Source organism: Vipera berus (assembly GCF_964194415.1).
Source record: "Vipera berus genome assembly, chromosome: 2".
NCBI lineage: Eukaryota > Metazoa > Chordata > Lepidosauria > Squamata > Viperidae > Vipera > Vipera berus.
Window position 1 is genome coordinate 239,274,509 of NC_138203.1, and position 17,489 is coordinate 239,291,997.

Sequence of the window (17,489 nt, forward strand, 5' to 3'; positions counted from 1 at the left end):
AGCAGATGTAACATATAACTATTTGAAGTGAAAAATGTACCACCAGGCCTTAGGAAATACAGTAGCTGGCTGACCTTTTCTAGGCTTGGAAGATAAGCAGAGTCAAGCCTCATACGTATCTAGATGGAATTTCTCCAGAAAAATATTAGAACTGTAAGATTGCCTGAAATGTTCAGAAAGCCTCTTGGAATAAAATTCAGCTCAACCAGAAGGAGACTTTTGCTTTATTGTGTTTATACTCTACAAAGCATGGGAAATAAAAGGCTATAATAACCCATGTTAAGGAAGAAAGAAAAGTCATAAACAGAGTTCAAGTCTAGCAACTTGAACTATTGTGGCTTGCACTTAAGTTCAGAGTCGGTAGCATTTAATTGTACCATAAAATAAATTTTATTTACTTTTCAAGGTCCCCATGGTAGATGATACCAGGTGGTGGAAAAAAAGGAAAGTATTATATTTACTTCTGCTGGAGAAACAGAAAAAAAGCCTTGGTGCTTCTAATCTGAGTGCAAAAATTCCAGTTTAATATAGCATTGAGGAGAAAGTATCTTTGGGCAACTTTAAAAACAATTATTTTCAAATCTTTTGTAGATCGTTGGCTGATTGTTTACCAATATCCATAAGAACAGGCAAGAGCATTCTTCTCTCATAGTAACAAAAAACCTTTCCTCTCAGAACATTTTCTGAGTTTGGCGCTCTCTCTCTCTCTTTATACCAGGGGAAAGAAAAGTGTAAGGAGGTCTATGCTGAATCTGGATCTTACAGACAAATAAGATTTACTTCGTAAATAACTCTCCAACATGTGCTAAATTCTATGCACGACTATAACTGAGCCCAAAATTTATGTTGCTAACCAATACAGTTGGTTACAGTTACAACCTGTCTTGCCACAGTTGTTAAGTGAATCACTGTAGTTGTTAAGCTACTAACATGGTTGTAAATCTGGCTTCCCCGATAACTGCTTGTCAGAAGGTCGCAATAGGTAATCACATGACCCCAGGACACTGCAACCATCATAAACGATAGTAAGTGTGAAAAAGTCACTTTTTTCCGGTGCTGTTGTAACTTGAACCATCACTAAATGAATGGCTCTAAGTCAAGGACTACCTGTAATGAGATATCATGAGGAAAGGAAAAGCTGATTCAAGCAGAGGGAGGGAAAGAGGAGGAGCAGCCACAAGCATTACAATTGGACACAAATTACTTGAGCAGGGCTATTACTTTTACTATTACTCTTGCAACTGTTGTTTCTTAAATAAAAGCTGAGGTTCTAACTAAAGCTGTTTTCCATGTCAAATTGCAGCAGCTTCTATCTCTGATTAGGTATCTGGAATAAGCAGAGCTATCATTTTAGTATTTTTAGTGATCACCAAGGAATGCCATTAACTCCCTTTTCACTATTTGTACAGAGAATGTCACTGAGAGGCCATCAAAACTATCCTTAAAAAACAACAACACTAATGCAAACCTATGTGGGTGGGAAGCATGGAAATAAACAACGGTTCCTTGTGGTTCAGGAAAGTCATAAAATCTGTTATTCGGAAACAGTCAGAGAATGTTTTTTTATAAAAGCCTTGTGGAATGTGATTCTGGTTTAGAAGCCAAGGATGATTTAAAACATTGCATCTGGAAGCTGGTCTTAAAGGGTGATGACCTTTTGGACACAGTCTTCTTTCAGTATTGCCTGAGATGCCTCACAGACTTACCCCAAAGCATATGATCTGAAGACTGTATTTTTATCCTGGTTATCTCTCTAAGGAACCAGGCAAATGTGACATCTAAAATGGTTGCCAAGGAGACCAGCTGAACCAAATATTCCTGGGCTTTCCAGCTTGGCAAGGTCATTAATTTCTGAGTCAATTCCGAAGAAAACATTTCCACATTTGTAAAGAATTAAGGCTACACAAAGAATTGCAATCGGCCCACTGGCCAGATGGTATCCGATCCTTCATTTAATTTTATATAAAGTAAATGTGATCAGTTTTTTCAACTGGCCTTACAATGCTATACGAGTCGAAATTTGGAAGTCAGTTCTCTGTAGGGCTCTTGGAGCTGTGCTCAAATATATAGAACAAAGCGATTTAAGCATTATTCATTACATCAGTTTTGCTCATTTGTCTCTGCCTTTTTCTTATCATAAGCCAGCATGTTGGAGAACTGAGATGTTTAACATGAGATGTTCCCTTCCATGCTTACAGTGAGAAATATTTACTTATTACATCTCTGTATTGTCAAATTTAACTGACACAGGGCAGATTGCAGTAGAACTAATATAAAATAAAATCCCTTTTAAGTATGAAATCAATAAAATAACATCAGTAGACTGATAAAATAACATTAATGAGACCTGTGGTTTCAGCCCCAGTCAACATGACAGCAAGAAGAGTCAAGGTCCAGAAGAATGCTAGAGCAAGTGCCAAATGAGTTCCTAATGGGCAACTGTTATGGATCTGCAGCTGAGTGCAGCTGGAATATTGTTAAATAAAATTGCTCTATAAGGTACTGTTTAGAAACAATATGGCAGAATATAACTCATAGCCATCTGTTATTAAGCAGCTATAGATTTCCTTTTGAATGAGGAGGTCCATCAATTTGCCCAGTTATGACTGAGTTTGGGGAACTTTATTCTGGTAAGTTTTGGAGCTGAATCACATGAACAGCATTCCAGTTCATTGAATATATATCAAGTACCGTTTGTATCTTTAGGAGTCTAAATTGGAGACTACTTATTTAATGATTGTCCATAGCAAACATTTTGATAGGTCTTCATACCGGAGAGCCTATGTATCGGTACCCACTTATTTTCTGCTTTTGAACTTTTCTGAGATGTCAGCATGAGCACAGTGGAAACAGAATAGGTCTAGTTAAATCTTTGATAGGGTGAGTTCTGCATTTATTTATTTAACTATTTTATCTATTTTATTTTTTTTGCTTACAGGTAATTTCATTTAGCAACTACAATTGGGTCCAACAACTGGGTCATTAAGCAAAACAGTTGCCTATGATCTTTCTTCACTTTTTTTGTTTTGTTTTGTTTTACAGACCTGCCAAAGTTGTAAATGTGAAGATTGGCTGTAAAGCTACTTTTCATTATGACTGTAATTGCAAATGGTCATTTTTCCTGTATCAGGTAATTACTAAACAAGGAGAATCTATACTTCCTTTTAATTGAAATTTTATCCTCCCCCTCCCCCGCGCCATCTCATAACTCTCTTAATAATGCTATTAAGAGCCATAGGCTAGAAAAAAGGGCAGTGACTTCTTTTAAAATAATTAAATAACATTACTAATCTTAATTGCAGAAAGTCCTTTGAAGTTTTCTGAAGAGTCTAGGACAGAGTTCCCCAATCTTCCCGGCTTTACGGACTGGTGGGTGGGGGGAGAGGGGATAGTTCTGTACAAGCAACCAGCAACTGCGCACACACAGTTTCATTTGCATGAGCAGCATGCACACACTCCCACCGCTCACACAAATGGAGCACACATACATGTGCTCGCCCACTGCTTGCGCAAATGGGCATGCACGTGCACGTGCTCACCTGCCACTTCCACAGCCTCAGCTCCCAAATCTCTTCAGATCCCTTGTCTAGGGGATCCTCAGGCAGGATCATCTTACCCAAGGCTTAGTAATAAGTGACTCTGGTAGAAAGGAGACTACAGTTCCTCAGATCCTCAGGAGACAATTATTGTCCTAGGCTCATATGCCTCTAGATTACAAGTCATTCGGGTCCTGGCTCCAACCATTGGGTTTCTTCAGCCATGCTTGTAGCTGTGCTCTAGGAGCAGTGAAACTACAATGCAGGCAGGCTGCTGCTGCTTGTACCCAGCCCTGAAAAGAGAGGCTAAGATGATTTCTTAATTATTTATTAGATTTTTTTTTACCCCATCTTTATTATTTTTCTAACTCTATTATGGTTTCTATTACTCTTTAATTCCTCTTTTGCTCACTTTGTTATTGTCATGCATGTTTAATGCACCACATTCTGCTGTTAATTGTAGTTGCTTGCTGAAACAAAGGTTTTAAGTACCTTAATTTGTTTTTCCGTAAGTGCCATGAAAGGCACTATTTGAATTATGGATTAGAGTGGTCTATGACTCAAATCTACCTGATTCATGCCTTTTGACATTAGTTAGAGCAGAATGCAGGTACTGGAGAAAGCAGCTTTGGTCCTTCAGTGTCCATGGATTTTGTTCCACAGCCAGAAGACCACTCAAAGTTTAATGGCACATTTTTCAAATACAAGGAGTGAGTGAAAGCTGGAAACTTTCTTGGAAGCAGAATATATTTTAAGCAGCATATAGCCTCATAGATTTTGTCAATAGAGTGATTCAAGGGTAAAGGGAAGGTCAATTGCCTATCTGTGTCCATTTTGCTGGATCATTGCCAACCCTTTTTTTGATATTCATTATAAAAATCAACAACTCCGGCCAAAACAGCAGCTTAGAAGTAAGGCAATACTGAAGGAACACAAGAGAAAGCACATAAAATGAGATATAAAAGACCCCCATCCCACCCAATGTATAATGATATTTAGCTGCTCTTAGGAAGAGCTTGACCAAAGAACAGGGAGGCTAAAATATGTGCCCCCTACTAGGAAGGAGCTAACATGAACTAAATAACTATTCTAAATAAAAAGCCCATTCCAACTCATCTAGTTTTGGTCACCATGATGTAAAAAAGATGTTGAGACTTTAGAAAGACTACAGAGAAGAGCAACCAAGATGATTAGGGGACTGGAGGCTAAAACATATAGGGAACGGTTGCTGGAATTGTGTATGTGTAGTTTAATGAAGAGAAGGATGAGGGGGGAGATAGCATTTTGTAGGGTGTTGGAAAGTAGAAGGACTTCTGAATGTTGTTCCATGGAACAACTGATGGATTCACATTCCATCAGGAATTCCATGCCTATCCACAAAGCTTACTGTATTGTCTTCCACAAATGCCCCTCTCCCATTAGCCTTACCTACCTCACGTGTCTTTTGTGTGGCGTGCCTTGAGCCACTTGGGGAAAGGGCAGGATATAAATAGGATGCGATAAAGAAGGGATTAGACTTTAAGCTGATTTTCTATTCATTGAAAGGGGAATTTCTACCAACTCCCATTTCCACCCACGTCTTTCCTCTCCACATTGTCTTCTATGGTAGTCTTTCCCACTCTGCCACTTTCCCCAAGGAAACTACTGGAAAAGAAGATCTAAAGTCCAGCAGAGATGGTAAAATCTACTCTCAGAATCTCCTACTGTTGGGGTGGTAGTGGTGGTGGAGAATGAATCTGATTAAACAGGAAAACCAAAGCAGGGAAGCCTGCTATTCTTTAACCATAAACTTCAGTTTTATTCACTTAGTAAAAATTAGGATCCAAGCCATGTGTGTTTTTTAAATGAACTTTTCTTGCCATTTGGTCCCACTGATATAAATGTTAGGGCTGCAATCCTTCTTATAATTTCTTTTTAGTAGTAGTAGTAGTAGTAGTAGTAGTAGTAGTAGTAGAACTAACTTAAAATCTGTATCAATTTCCACACACACATAACCACACACATGTTGTCAGACTCCTCTATTTTACCTGCTGGCATGTTATTACTGCTTTGATTGCTTGTTTAATCATTTTTCAGGGTCTGCCATTCTGGTGGGAGTGAGGCTTCTTGCTGGGGGATATATTTTTCTTTGATAGTTTTTTGAGTCACCCTCCCTCCGTAAGAAAGGAATATGGCCTGAAGACATTTGCCTTATCTCCAGATAGCAGAGCCTGGGACCATTGGGAAACAAAACTGAGAGAGACCTAGAGATGCACGCTAAATTGCCAAATTCTCAAAACATCTTAGTACCTATGGATTGGCTGGAATTCAAACTGACTGTTGGAGACCAAGAGGGAGGAGTTTGAATGGGCATTATGAGGTAACCTTTCATGTGCAAAATCTTCAGAACTTGCTTTGCTTTACTGATATCACTAACTCTCAATGAAAGTTCCTTTTGAAACAATGCCTGTTTCAAGAGTTCTGCTTCCTTGCGCATGCATGCACATGTGTGCATGCAGACACACACTATGAACACTGTCAGGAGGCAGTCCTCATTCTTCTATTTCTATAGCCCATAAAAGGCCACTGTAGACAAATAGATAAATTAACATAGATGGGAACTTTATTTGGCAGTGGACATACCACTAGAGGTGCCAGATGTGTGGGCTTGGCCATCAGCAGGCAGCAGAAAAAGGCAGGGCAGAGCCATTGGCTTCAGCCTGATTGGGCCATCTGATGCTGACAAATTTATCAGCAAGATGTCACTAAATAAGTCAGGGTTTTAATCCTATTTTTGTTGACTTAAAAATAATGCTCACTGTTTACTAGAGTTCAATTTTCAGAGAGCGAGAGCAAAGCTAGGGATTCAAAGACAGGAAGATGCTTTGGAGTGTGCTAAGGTACCCATGTAGCATTTGTCTCCAATTCTTTGACTTAACCCAGGGGTAGGCAACCTTGGCTCTTTTATGACTTGTGGACTTCAACTCCCAGAATTCCTGAGCCAGCTGGCTCAGGAATTCTGGGAGTTGAAGTCCACAAGTCATAAAAGAGCCAAGGTTGCCTACCCCTGGCTTAACCTCTCTTTCTCTGGTATCACACCAAATCTGAAGTTCAGCACAGCTCCATAATATAAGCTTTATTCATTAAGCATACATGAGCGTGCTGATCTCTGTCCCATGGTCAGACAAATAGCCTCAGTGCAGTCAAAACACACTAATATATTGCAGACTATTCTAGGATGATGCGGTTTGACTCCTGGACTGACAAGCATCTTGTGGAAATAGCTGGTGTTTGCTTCTCTGAATTTACCAGCACTCTCTTCACTTGCCAATTAGAGGGTCCCAGATGATATCTTGGCCTGCCCTTGTAATTCCCTCATTGCATTTGTTTTATGCAATAAAGGAAAAGAACAATAATAATTAAACCCACCAACAGGGAGGAAGAGTGACAGAGCCACCCCTTGGAGCAACTAAGAGTTAGAGAATGGCTGTGGCTGCAGAGGACAGTTGGGAAATCCCAGGAGTTAGAGGGCGAGAATTCCACTAATGGAAAGGCTGTCCTGTTTTCAACTCCAGAGACAATGAGCATATTCACATTGGCAGGTTTTGCTGGTCTGAGTATGGGCTACCAACCGTTTCTCAGTGGTTAGAGTAGATTAACTTGTTTTCTGTTTTCACCAGCAGATCTCAGATGTAGTCTGTCTGTATTTTCCTGGCAGGAGCATTCCCTCACCTGGGTCAATGATGGCCATTCTGTTGCACTCTAATCTATACAGCTGGTACTGGTACTATTGATATTTCAGGGGCATAATACTGTACTTGTAATATTTGCTTGAGGTGCAGAGATTTACCCAGCAATTTTAAAATCAGTTTTAATTTCCCTGAGATATTCACTTCTTCACTGGGATTTTTTAAAAAAAATCTACCTGTACCATTGAAACACTGGACTAGAAAGAGTATGAAGAGAAACAAAGATGGTCAGGAACATAGAAGGGACAGTTGCTGGAATTGGATATGTCTAGTTTAATGAAGAGAAGGACAAGGGGTGACATGAAGTTCCAATATCTCAGAGGTTGCCACAAAGAGGGACTCAAGCTATTCTCCAAAGCGCCTGAAGGCAGGACAAAGAAGCAATAGATGGAAACTAATCAAGGAGAGAAGCAACCTAGAACTAAGAAGAAACTTCCTGACAGTTAGAACAATTAGCCAGTGGAACAACCTGCTTCCAGAAGCGGTGAATGCTCCAACACTGGAAGTTTTAAAGAACAGATTGGACAGCCATTTGTCTGAAATGGTATAAGGTTTCCTGCCTGAGCAGGAGGTTGGACTAGAAGACCTCCAAGGTCCCTTCCAACTCTGTTATTCTGCTATTCTGATGTTTTTTAAATACTTTGTAAACCGCCCTGAGTCCTACGGGAAAAGGGCGGTATATAAATTCAATAAACTTATTCTGGACCTTCCACCCTTCCCTCCCTCCCTCCTAAACAGTCCAAATGAATAACTACTGCAAAGTCTTCAAGAAAAATAAAATAGCAGTTAAAATGTTAAAATGTATATTTGGAAGTTTTAAAACTGGTTAGTTTCTGCATGTCAGGTAAACATTGTGCTCAGTACAATACCTGGAGACTTCTGCAAATATAGCTGCAGTAGACATTGAACCAAACCTGGGAAAATTTAAGCAAGGAGTTTTCATTTTAAGCTGATTGCTGTGCCTATGTATAGGCGATACTTTAGGATTGATGCTTGAGGAGTACGTATGGTGTGTGTATCTTTGTGTGTACTTAACTTTGTTGGGAGGGCACCACATCAGAACCATCCATTGGAGAATCTCAGTTGCTATTGTTCAAGCTAAACAATATCAATAACAATATCAAGCTGAACTACTAAAGTGCCCAAGCTCTACAGAATGTTCTTAAGCTGATCCAAATTCCCAGTTGTTCAACTTGGAACCAGCAGTTTACACATAAACTAGATTTATGAGTACAGTAGCAAAAAAAGGCTGGTGAAATCAATTGGCATGACATAAAATCTTGCAGATTGGTTGGGAAAAGTACTCCCATAATGCCCAAGACCATGCTAGAGATTCAGACCAAAGGAGTACAAATGTATTGAATTCTGTACCTTCTAAACTATTAGAAGATACCAGGTGAGTAAAATTGTATTTTATGGTCTGAATGGCACTCTTCAATCATCACTTAGTCATTAACCAAATGAATTATCTACCACTACAACCTTAGGCGAATTATCTCTCATCCTAGTTCAACTTGCAGGACTTTTGAGAACATAAATTGGGGGGGGGGGAAAGGTAAGCATGGTTGTCTTTTTTTCCATTCTTATATCTATTTCATACATTTTCCCCCAAATAGTATCTTTGGGGTATGGTGAATGATGAGAATTGAATTTAATCAGATTTGGAGTACACAAGTTTGAAAAGTTCATAACAAGTTTATCCACGTGGTATATTTTTTTTCTTTGTCAAGTCATTAACTTCAATATTTAATGATGGCAACAATACATCCCACTTTTAGATCACCTGCAACGATGCAGGCTAGTATTTCTTTTACAATTGTCCATTTTTCTTCAATTATCATTACCTTTGACAACTTTCAGTCATATTTAAAATTTGTGTGTGTGTGTATGTGTGTGTGAGAGAGAGAGAGAGAGAGAGAGAAAGAGAGAGAGAATGAATTCTTGTTTTTGTTTGGAATAACTATTCTTCATGATAAGATGTTGACAGGACATGGATGAGTTTTATCTGGATATAATGATCATTTGGTGGGAGGGAAACATCTTGAAAGTCAATGCTTATTGACTGGAAAAAAAACTATCTGAGTTGGCCTGCTCTACATAGGCTAAAACTCCTGATTTGAGAGGGATCTCACCAGTGCTTGAATAAATATTGACTGCAACCTGTTCTCCAATTTCTCATAAATGTTCTTCCACAGAGAAAAGGATTTCTGTTTTACTGCTTCATTCTCAGAATGCATTAGAATTTCTGATGGCAGTACAAGATTTATTGTTGCAAAATGGATTTTATTGTTTTTTATTCCTTTTTAAAAAATCAAATAACTGTAGGTTATTTTGGCACAGGGTATCTTTCAGGAATGTTGTGCTCTGATGTAAACCATTTGCAGTTCCCTTCCCCCTACATTTTTTTAAAAAATACCGGTATTTGCTTTGCTTGCTACTGAAACTAATTTGACCTAAGTCATTTTAATTTTTCCTCCATGCATAAAATATTTGATGTTCTCCACTAAGTGTTTTGTGGTTAACACAGACACAAGTTAAGTAGAATTTGAGGCTGTTTTATGTATTCACCCCTTATATCTTTGAATAAAATAAACATGGAAATAGAGAAACTGAATGTTAATCCAACTCTAAAATTGATTTTTGTTATACTGTACATCTGAATAAACATGGTGAAGGCCACTCAGAGACACTTTGGATGGTGAGACAGGTAGTGTGTGAATTCAATGAATGAATGAATAAATAAATAAATAAATACATAAATAAATAAATAAATAATCACTATGCAACCTGGCAAGATCTGACCTTGGTTGGTCATTTAGTGTGTTTTAAACTTCTTTGCCTACTCTGAAACACAGGCATTTGGTCTGCCTGCATTATTGTTCACATGGCTAAATAATATGAAACCTTAATCCTTTCCCTTTCTTGGAACACAGATGATATGTTAGTGAATGACATATGAGAATAGGTCCTGTACAAATCTTTGGCTCGTACACACATACTGCCACAACTGCTTCTCGAGGGAGCTCTCCACATAGAAAGGAATGTTAAGTGCTGAAAATATTCAAGTTTCCTACTCAGTCAAGAGGCTTCTTGAGGGGAGCTATCATTCAAAGGCAAATTTGCTCTGGCCATGTGGTTTTTGACATTTATTTCCAAGAAAGTGTTCCCATCAAAGTGTGTCTATATGTTTGTGTATATGAGGAAGAGGGGGAGGCTGGCATAATACCAGCTGGCTCCATTGCTGGCAAACCTCTTGTTGTCCTAGTTTTATTGAAATGAATGAAGATACATTATATGAAAAGATTAAAAACTTTCTGACACAATCTTGCAAAGTATTATTCCACGCCATCTAAAACATACTCTTTGGTTGTCTGTACCTAGAGTGACCCTCTATATTTTGATCTGAACTTTATGGAAGCCTTTCTTTTCACCATGAGGTCTGAATAAGCTGTTAGCCTGTCTTATAGCTATGAACATGCATATTAAAATAGCATTTAAATTGCTGGACCTTGCTGGAACCATTCATCTGTTTTATCATGCATGTTAAGCACATTAACAAGATAATGTGCTTAACATGCCTGTTTTAGCTTTAGGATCTGGCCTTCTAAAGAGCAGTCGGGGTTGATCTCCTATAGGACTGACCGGTTTGATCGCCTTGCAGTCCAAGGGACTCACAGGAGTCTTCTCCAGCACCAGAGTTCAAAGGCCTCAATTCTTTGGCACTCAGCCTTTTTTATGGTCCAGCTTTCACTGCCATACATTGCAACTGGGAAGACCATAGCCTTGACTATACGCACTTTTGTTGACAGGGTGATGTCTCTGCATTTTAGTGTGCTCTCTAGATTTGCCATGGCTTTCCTCCCCAGGAGCAAGCGTCTTTTAATTTAATTTTCTATATATTGACTTAATTGTTTTTGCTTTCAGACCTAGGGTTAAAGACTGAAACTATCATGGTGATTCAGCATCACTTTAGAGAAAATAAAGTTATTGACAGTAAATAAATAAATAATAGTAATAGTAGTAGTAGTAGTAGTAACAGTAGTAGTTGTTGGAAGGGACCTTGGAGGTCTTTTAGTCCAACCCCCTGCTCAGACAGGAAATCCTACACCATTTCAGACAAACAGCTCTTCAGTCTCTTCTTAAAAACTTCCAGTGTTGGAGCATTCACAAGTTCTGGAGGCATGTTGTTCCACTGGTTAATTGTTCTAACTATCAGGAAATTTCTCCTTAGTTCTAGATTGCTCCTCTCTTTGGTTAGTTCCATACATTGCTTCTTGTCCTGTCTTCAGGTCAGTGGTGGGAGTCAACTATCTGAACAACTGGTTCTCTGTGTAGATACTGCTTCTGGACGTCCATTCTGGACCTGGGCAACAAAAAATTAGCTACCGGTTCTGCTGAAGTGGTGAGAACCAGCTGAATCCCACCACTGCTTCAGGTCCTTTGGAGAATAGCTTGACTCCCTCTTCTTTATGGCAAACCCTGAGATATTGGAACACTGCTATCATGTCACCCCTACTCCTTCCCTTCATTAAACTAGACATACAGATGCCTGCTTGTTTGTGCACACCGGTTGCTGGCATGCCACGGCCCGGTACCGGTCCACGGCCCGGGGGTTGGGGACCCCTGAACTAGAGGATTACAAAAGAAGGGAAGGAAATACTTCCAATACCAATACAGTAAGCTGTTTAATGAAAAACTATGAAAAATTAATAAAAATTTATGAAAATGGTTTTCCAGCCTCTTGGAAGTGATTGATAAATGGACAGTTAAGAATGAAGTGGAAGAAGAACAAGATACTCTGGATAAATGTGAAATTATAGTAATCAGAATGTTGATATCAGTGTGGCAATATGGCAAAAAATGAGAAGGATGCAGAAAAGGATTTACTGGACTTTTACATGAAACAGGATGATGCTTCAATGCCTAAAGGAGATATACAGCAAATAAACAGAAAAGAGAGGTGGATATATTTTTCTTTTAGGCTAGAACTGTGATGGTGCAGTAATTAAAATGCAATATTGCAGGCTAATTCAGCTTACTGCCAGGAGTCTGATCTGCACCAGTTCAAGGTTGACTCAGCCTTTCATCCTTCCAAGATTAGTAAAATGAGGACCCAGTTCGCTGGAGGACAATATGCCGACTCTGTAAACCACTTAAAGGGGATTGTAAAGCACTATGAAGTGGTATATATGTCTAAGTGCTACTTCTATTTACTGGATTTGAAAAAGAGATCTGTTAAAACTCTGAAGGACTTTCTGAGAAGTGCTCAAAGAAGGACAAATTTTTCTTGCTTGATTTGCAAAACTGATTTGTTAAAGTTTTGAAAGATCTTTTGGGGAAGAATTTTTTAAAATGTAATAAGAAATCAAGCTGTGGGACTCTATTTGAAGGTGTTAAGAATTAAGATAGTTAAAAGTATAAGGAAGGAATACAAGGCGGTTTGTTCAATCAAGGTTAAAAGAGATAATTAGTTATGACAACCTTTACTGGACTTTTGCTGATAAGAAATGAATGATGAAGATTTTGGATTTTGTTTTTAGTTAAGAGATAAGCTAAGAGGTGAGGAGAGTATATGTTGTAATTTAAGAATGGCAATAAATTTACTTACAATTTGAGTGTACTTGTTAGGATGAAGGGAGGAAGTTATTATTTTCTTTTTTACTAGGGGTGTGTGTGTGTATTGTACTCTGTATGGTTTTTTTTTTACTATAATTGCCACTAAAATTATTTGAGGGGAAAAAAGACTGAGATTAAAATACAGGACCTAAGAACCTTGAATAATTTGCTTAGAAAATTCACCATTGGAAAAGCTTTAAAGTTTTAGCTGACTTCATTAGTTAAAAACTGGAAAAACTACAGTATTGCAACAAAATGATTGAAACCTTTGAGAAATAATAAACAGCATGAAGCACAACCTTGCCAGATGCCATTCTTCAGCAAAGAAATTGCAAAAGGAAATGGCTGGAACTAGAATTGATCAAAAACATTGATACCACTTGTTCAGGTTCAGATCAGAATCCTGGCTTTCTATCCAACCCCAGGTATTATGAATGGGATAGAGGGAATTTAAATATTTATCAAATTTTAAAATAATGTTATGGTAATTATTGATGCTCTAAATCTGTGCTTCCCAAACATGGGTAAATTATGCAAAATTGGCTAAAGACAGGTAAAGCCATTACCCAATCATAACAGAGCCATTTAAATTGACTGAAAGTGTTTTACATACATTGGGTAAAAAGGGTTTTCTGATAAGTGGTATTTGCTAATGAAGAAAAACATTTGGAATGTGCTGCTCTAAATGCTTATCACTTATCTCTAAATGCTTATATATGCTCTCCCCAGAATTGCCACAGATCTCGCATTTCATATTCATTTGAACCTAACTCTTCACCAATTCTCTTTTATGTTTTTGTTAGTTGCGAAGTCGTGTCCGACCCATCGCGACTCCATGGACAATGTTCCTCCAGGCCTTCCTGTCCTCTACCATCTTCTATAGTCCCTTTAAGCTGATGCCTACTGCTTCAGTGACTCCATCCAGCCACCTCATTCTCTATTGTCCCCTTCTTCTCTTGCCCTCAACCTTTCCCAGCATTAGGCTCTTCTCCAGTGAGTCCTTCCTTCTCATTAGGTGGCCAAAGTATTTGAGTTTTAGCTTCAGGATCTGGCCTTCTAAAGAGCAGTCAGGGTTGATCTCCTCTAGGACTGACCGGTTTGATCTCCTTGCAGTCCAAGGGACTTGCAGGAGTCTTCTCCAGCACCATAGTTCAAAGGCCTCAATTCTTTGGAGTTCAGCCTTTCTCTTTTTTAGCTATCCACATCTCTATTCAAGCCTGAAAGCAGTTGATGAAGGAGGCTCCCCCCCAAAAAAAATGACACCATACAAATTTATGAGTCTTTTAACTGTGGTAATTGTTAGGTTCCAATAGACGATCACACCGTGAGGGTTAATGCAAGAACGTTTATTAACACAAGCATAAGTCAACTGGCAATTAACCGTTTAACTCCCCCTTATATAGTCAGCTACATTCAACAGTGGCCAATCCCCAGCCCGGAAACTCCCGCCTAAATTGCATTAGCCAATAATTGCACTCAGAGCTTCCCGCTTCTAGAAAGGTCCCTTTTAATTAATCTACAGACACAACACCCCTTCCCCCCACTAATGTCATTTATTAACATAGTCTCTCAGATATGATGGTGGCTTGTGAACCCTGGTAGGGTATCTATTACTCTTGTTGGCATCCGTCTCATTTGTTGTCTGGCTATTGGCACTGGTCTCAGCTGTTTGGGCCCTGGGCTCGGATGGTACAATGTCAGTGTTTTGTTGTTGTTGAGCTTGTTGATGTTCTGGACCCGTATGAGATGTACTAGGGCTACCCCTTGGAAACAACTCCTGGTCATCATTGCCCGGCTGCGGCGCTATGTTGGGTAGCCTGGATTGTGTTTCAACCCCACCCTCACTGTCCCTGGTAATTGTTGAGCTCAGGCGGTCAGGATTGAATATGACATCTTGAGCCTGTGTGTATTGGCCCACATCATTTTTTACAATATCAATGTCTGGGGCCCTTTTTCTTAATTGGTCGATATGTCGCTTAATTACTCTATTCCCTTCCCCCTCAATAGAATAAGACAATGGCCCCGTGACATCAATGACCACTCCCGGTACCCATTTGTCACCCGGACCATAGTTTCTGGCCCACACTAAGTCACCAATGTTGAGGGACCGGGTTGGTATAGCTGCCTCAGCTTCTATGGGTAGTCTGTCAGGGTGAAGTCTGTCCAGCTTTGTTGTTAATCTTCTTCCCCACCTCATTTCCGCTGGGCTCTTCCCCGTAGCTGTGCAGGGCGTAGTATGCTGTGACAGAAGAAATTGTGCCAATCTCTGTTGCCAGTTGCCGCGGATGATGCGTTTCAGAGCGTCTTTTGTTGTTCGGACGTTGCGTTCAGCCAAGCCATTGGTGGACGGGTGAAAGGGTGCCGAAGTCGTGTGCCTAATCCAATTGGCCTTGAGGAAATCCTGAAATTCAGCAGAGGTGAATTGGGGCCCATTGTCAGAGACAATCACGTCAGGTAACCCATGGGTGGCAAAGAGGCCCCTTAAAACCTGAATAGTTTTAGCTGATGACATAGTTTTAACAGGCACAACCTCCAACCACCGGGAAAAACTGTCTACCACAACTAGGAATGTTAGTCCTTGAAATGGGCCTGCGAAATCAATATGGATGCGTGACCATGGATTCCTAGCCGCCTCCCATTTGTGTGTAGAATTGTGAGCCTGTTCCGGCCTAGAACGTTGACATAGGTAACAACCAGCTACGCACTCTTCAATTGCCGTGTCTAACCCAGGCCACCACAAATGACTTCTAGCTAGAGCCTTCATGCGTACTATTCCTGGGTGGCCATCATGTAATTCAGCTAATACTGACTTCCTATGAATTTCAGGAATCACCACTCGGCTTCCCCACAACAAACATCCCAAGTGAGATGATAATTCATCTTTCCTCCTAAAATAAGGTGTGAATTTAGGGTCTGGATGCTTATTGGGCCATCCCCCCTGAACCCATGCTGAAATTCTGTTAAGTGTTAGATCTTTCTTAGTGGCTATGGCAATGTCCTTAGCAGTTAATGGGCACTCGGGTATTTCCTGTAATGACAGAATCTGGCCCGCTGGAGCGGGATCCCTCTCAGTGTCGGTTAGTGGCAACCTGCTTAAGGCATCTGCATGGCCCATTTCCTTGCCCGGTCTATGTTTTAGGGAGAATGAGTATGCTGAGAGAAATATGGACCACCTAAGCATCCTAGGGGACATGATTTGAGGTGTCTGCTTATCAGTGGTGAACAATCCCAATAAGGGTTTGTGGTCAGTGTAAATAGTAAAGTTCCTACCATAAAGGTAATCATGGAACTTTTTCACACCTGCCACTATTGCTAAAGCTTCCCTGTCAATTTGGGCATAATTTCTTTCGGCTTTAGTCAGTGTTCTCGAATAATAAGCAATTGGCTTTTGTTGACCCTTGTCATCCATATGGCTAATGACAGCACCCACCCCATAGGGTGAAGCATCACACGCTAAATAAATTGGCTTATTTTCAATAAAGTGTGTAACAGTGGAATGGCTAGACAAAATGTCCTTCAAAGTTTGAAAACTGATTCTATGTTTTTCCTGCCAATGCCAAGGGGTTTTCTTTTCTAAGAGTCTATGTAATGGTTCAGCTATGGCAGCCTTATGTGGCAAAAATGTGTGATAAAAATTAACTAACCCTAAAAAGGCTTGTAATTCAGCCTTATTCTTTGGTTCAGGTGCCAATTTAATTGCTTTAATTTTTCCAGTTGTTGGATGAATGCCATTCTCATCAATTCTAAACCCTAAAAATTCTGTTGATTTAACTCCTATAAAACATTTTTCCCTTTTTAATTTAAGTCCCGCAGCTCTAAATTTCCCCAATACCTGTTCCAATCGGTCAGCTACTATTTCTTCAGTTTTTCCAGCAATCAGGACATCATCAAAGTAAGGGCATACACCAGGTATGCCCTTTAAGGTCCTCTCCATCACCTCTTGAAAGATGCCTGGAGCTGCTGCAATTCCAAATTGAAGCCTGTGAACTCGAAACGCCCCCTTGTGGGTTACAATCGTTTGGGCCTCGGCGGCTTCCTTAGACACGGTAAGCTGTAAATACGCCTGCGCCAAGTCGAGCTTGGCAAAGATGGCGCCATCCTGGATCGTCGCGAGGACCTGCTTCACCGTTGGGACCGGGTAAGCGTGTTTTTTCATTCCTAAATTTAGAGTGGCCTTATAGTCGGCACAAATCCTCACATCACCATTTGGTTTAAGGGGTGTGACGATTGGTGTCTCCCACAGGCCTCCCTCGACCGGTTCAAGTACGCCTTGGCCTACAAGCTTATCAAGCTCGGCCTCGATTTTTTGTTTAAGGGCAAAAGGTACCCTCCGGGCCTTCAATCTAATCGGTTTTACAGCGGGATCTAAATTAAAATTAATGGGGGGGCCTTTATATTTGCCTAAAGATCCATCAAATACGTCTGCGAATTCATCGCACACAGATTTGAGGGTCTTACTTTGAATTGTATTTATTCCCCCTACCCAAATTCCTAAAGCAGGGAACCAATTAAGGCCTACTAAACTGGTCCTTTGGCCTTCGGTCACTAACAGGTCCAATAATCCCTTGAACCCCTTATAACTAACTCGAATGGAAATTTTTCCCTTAAT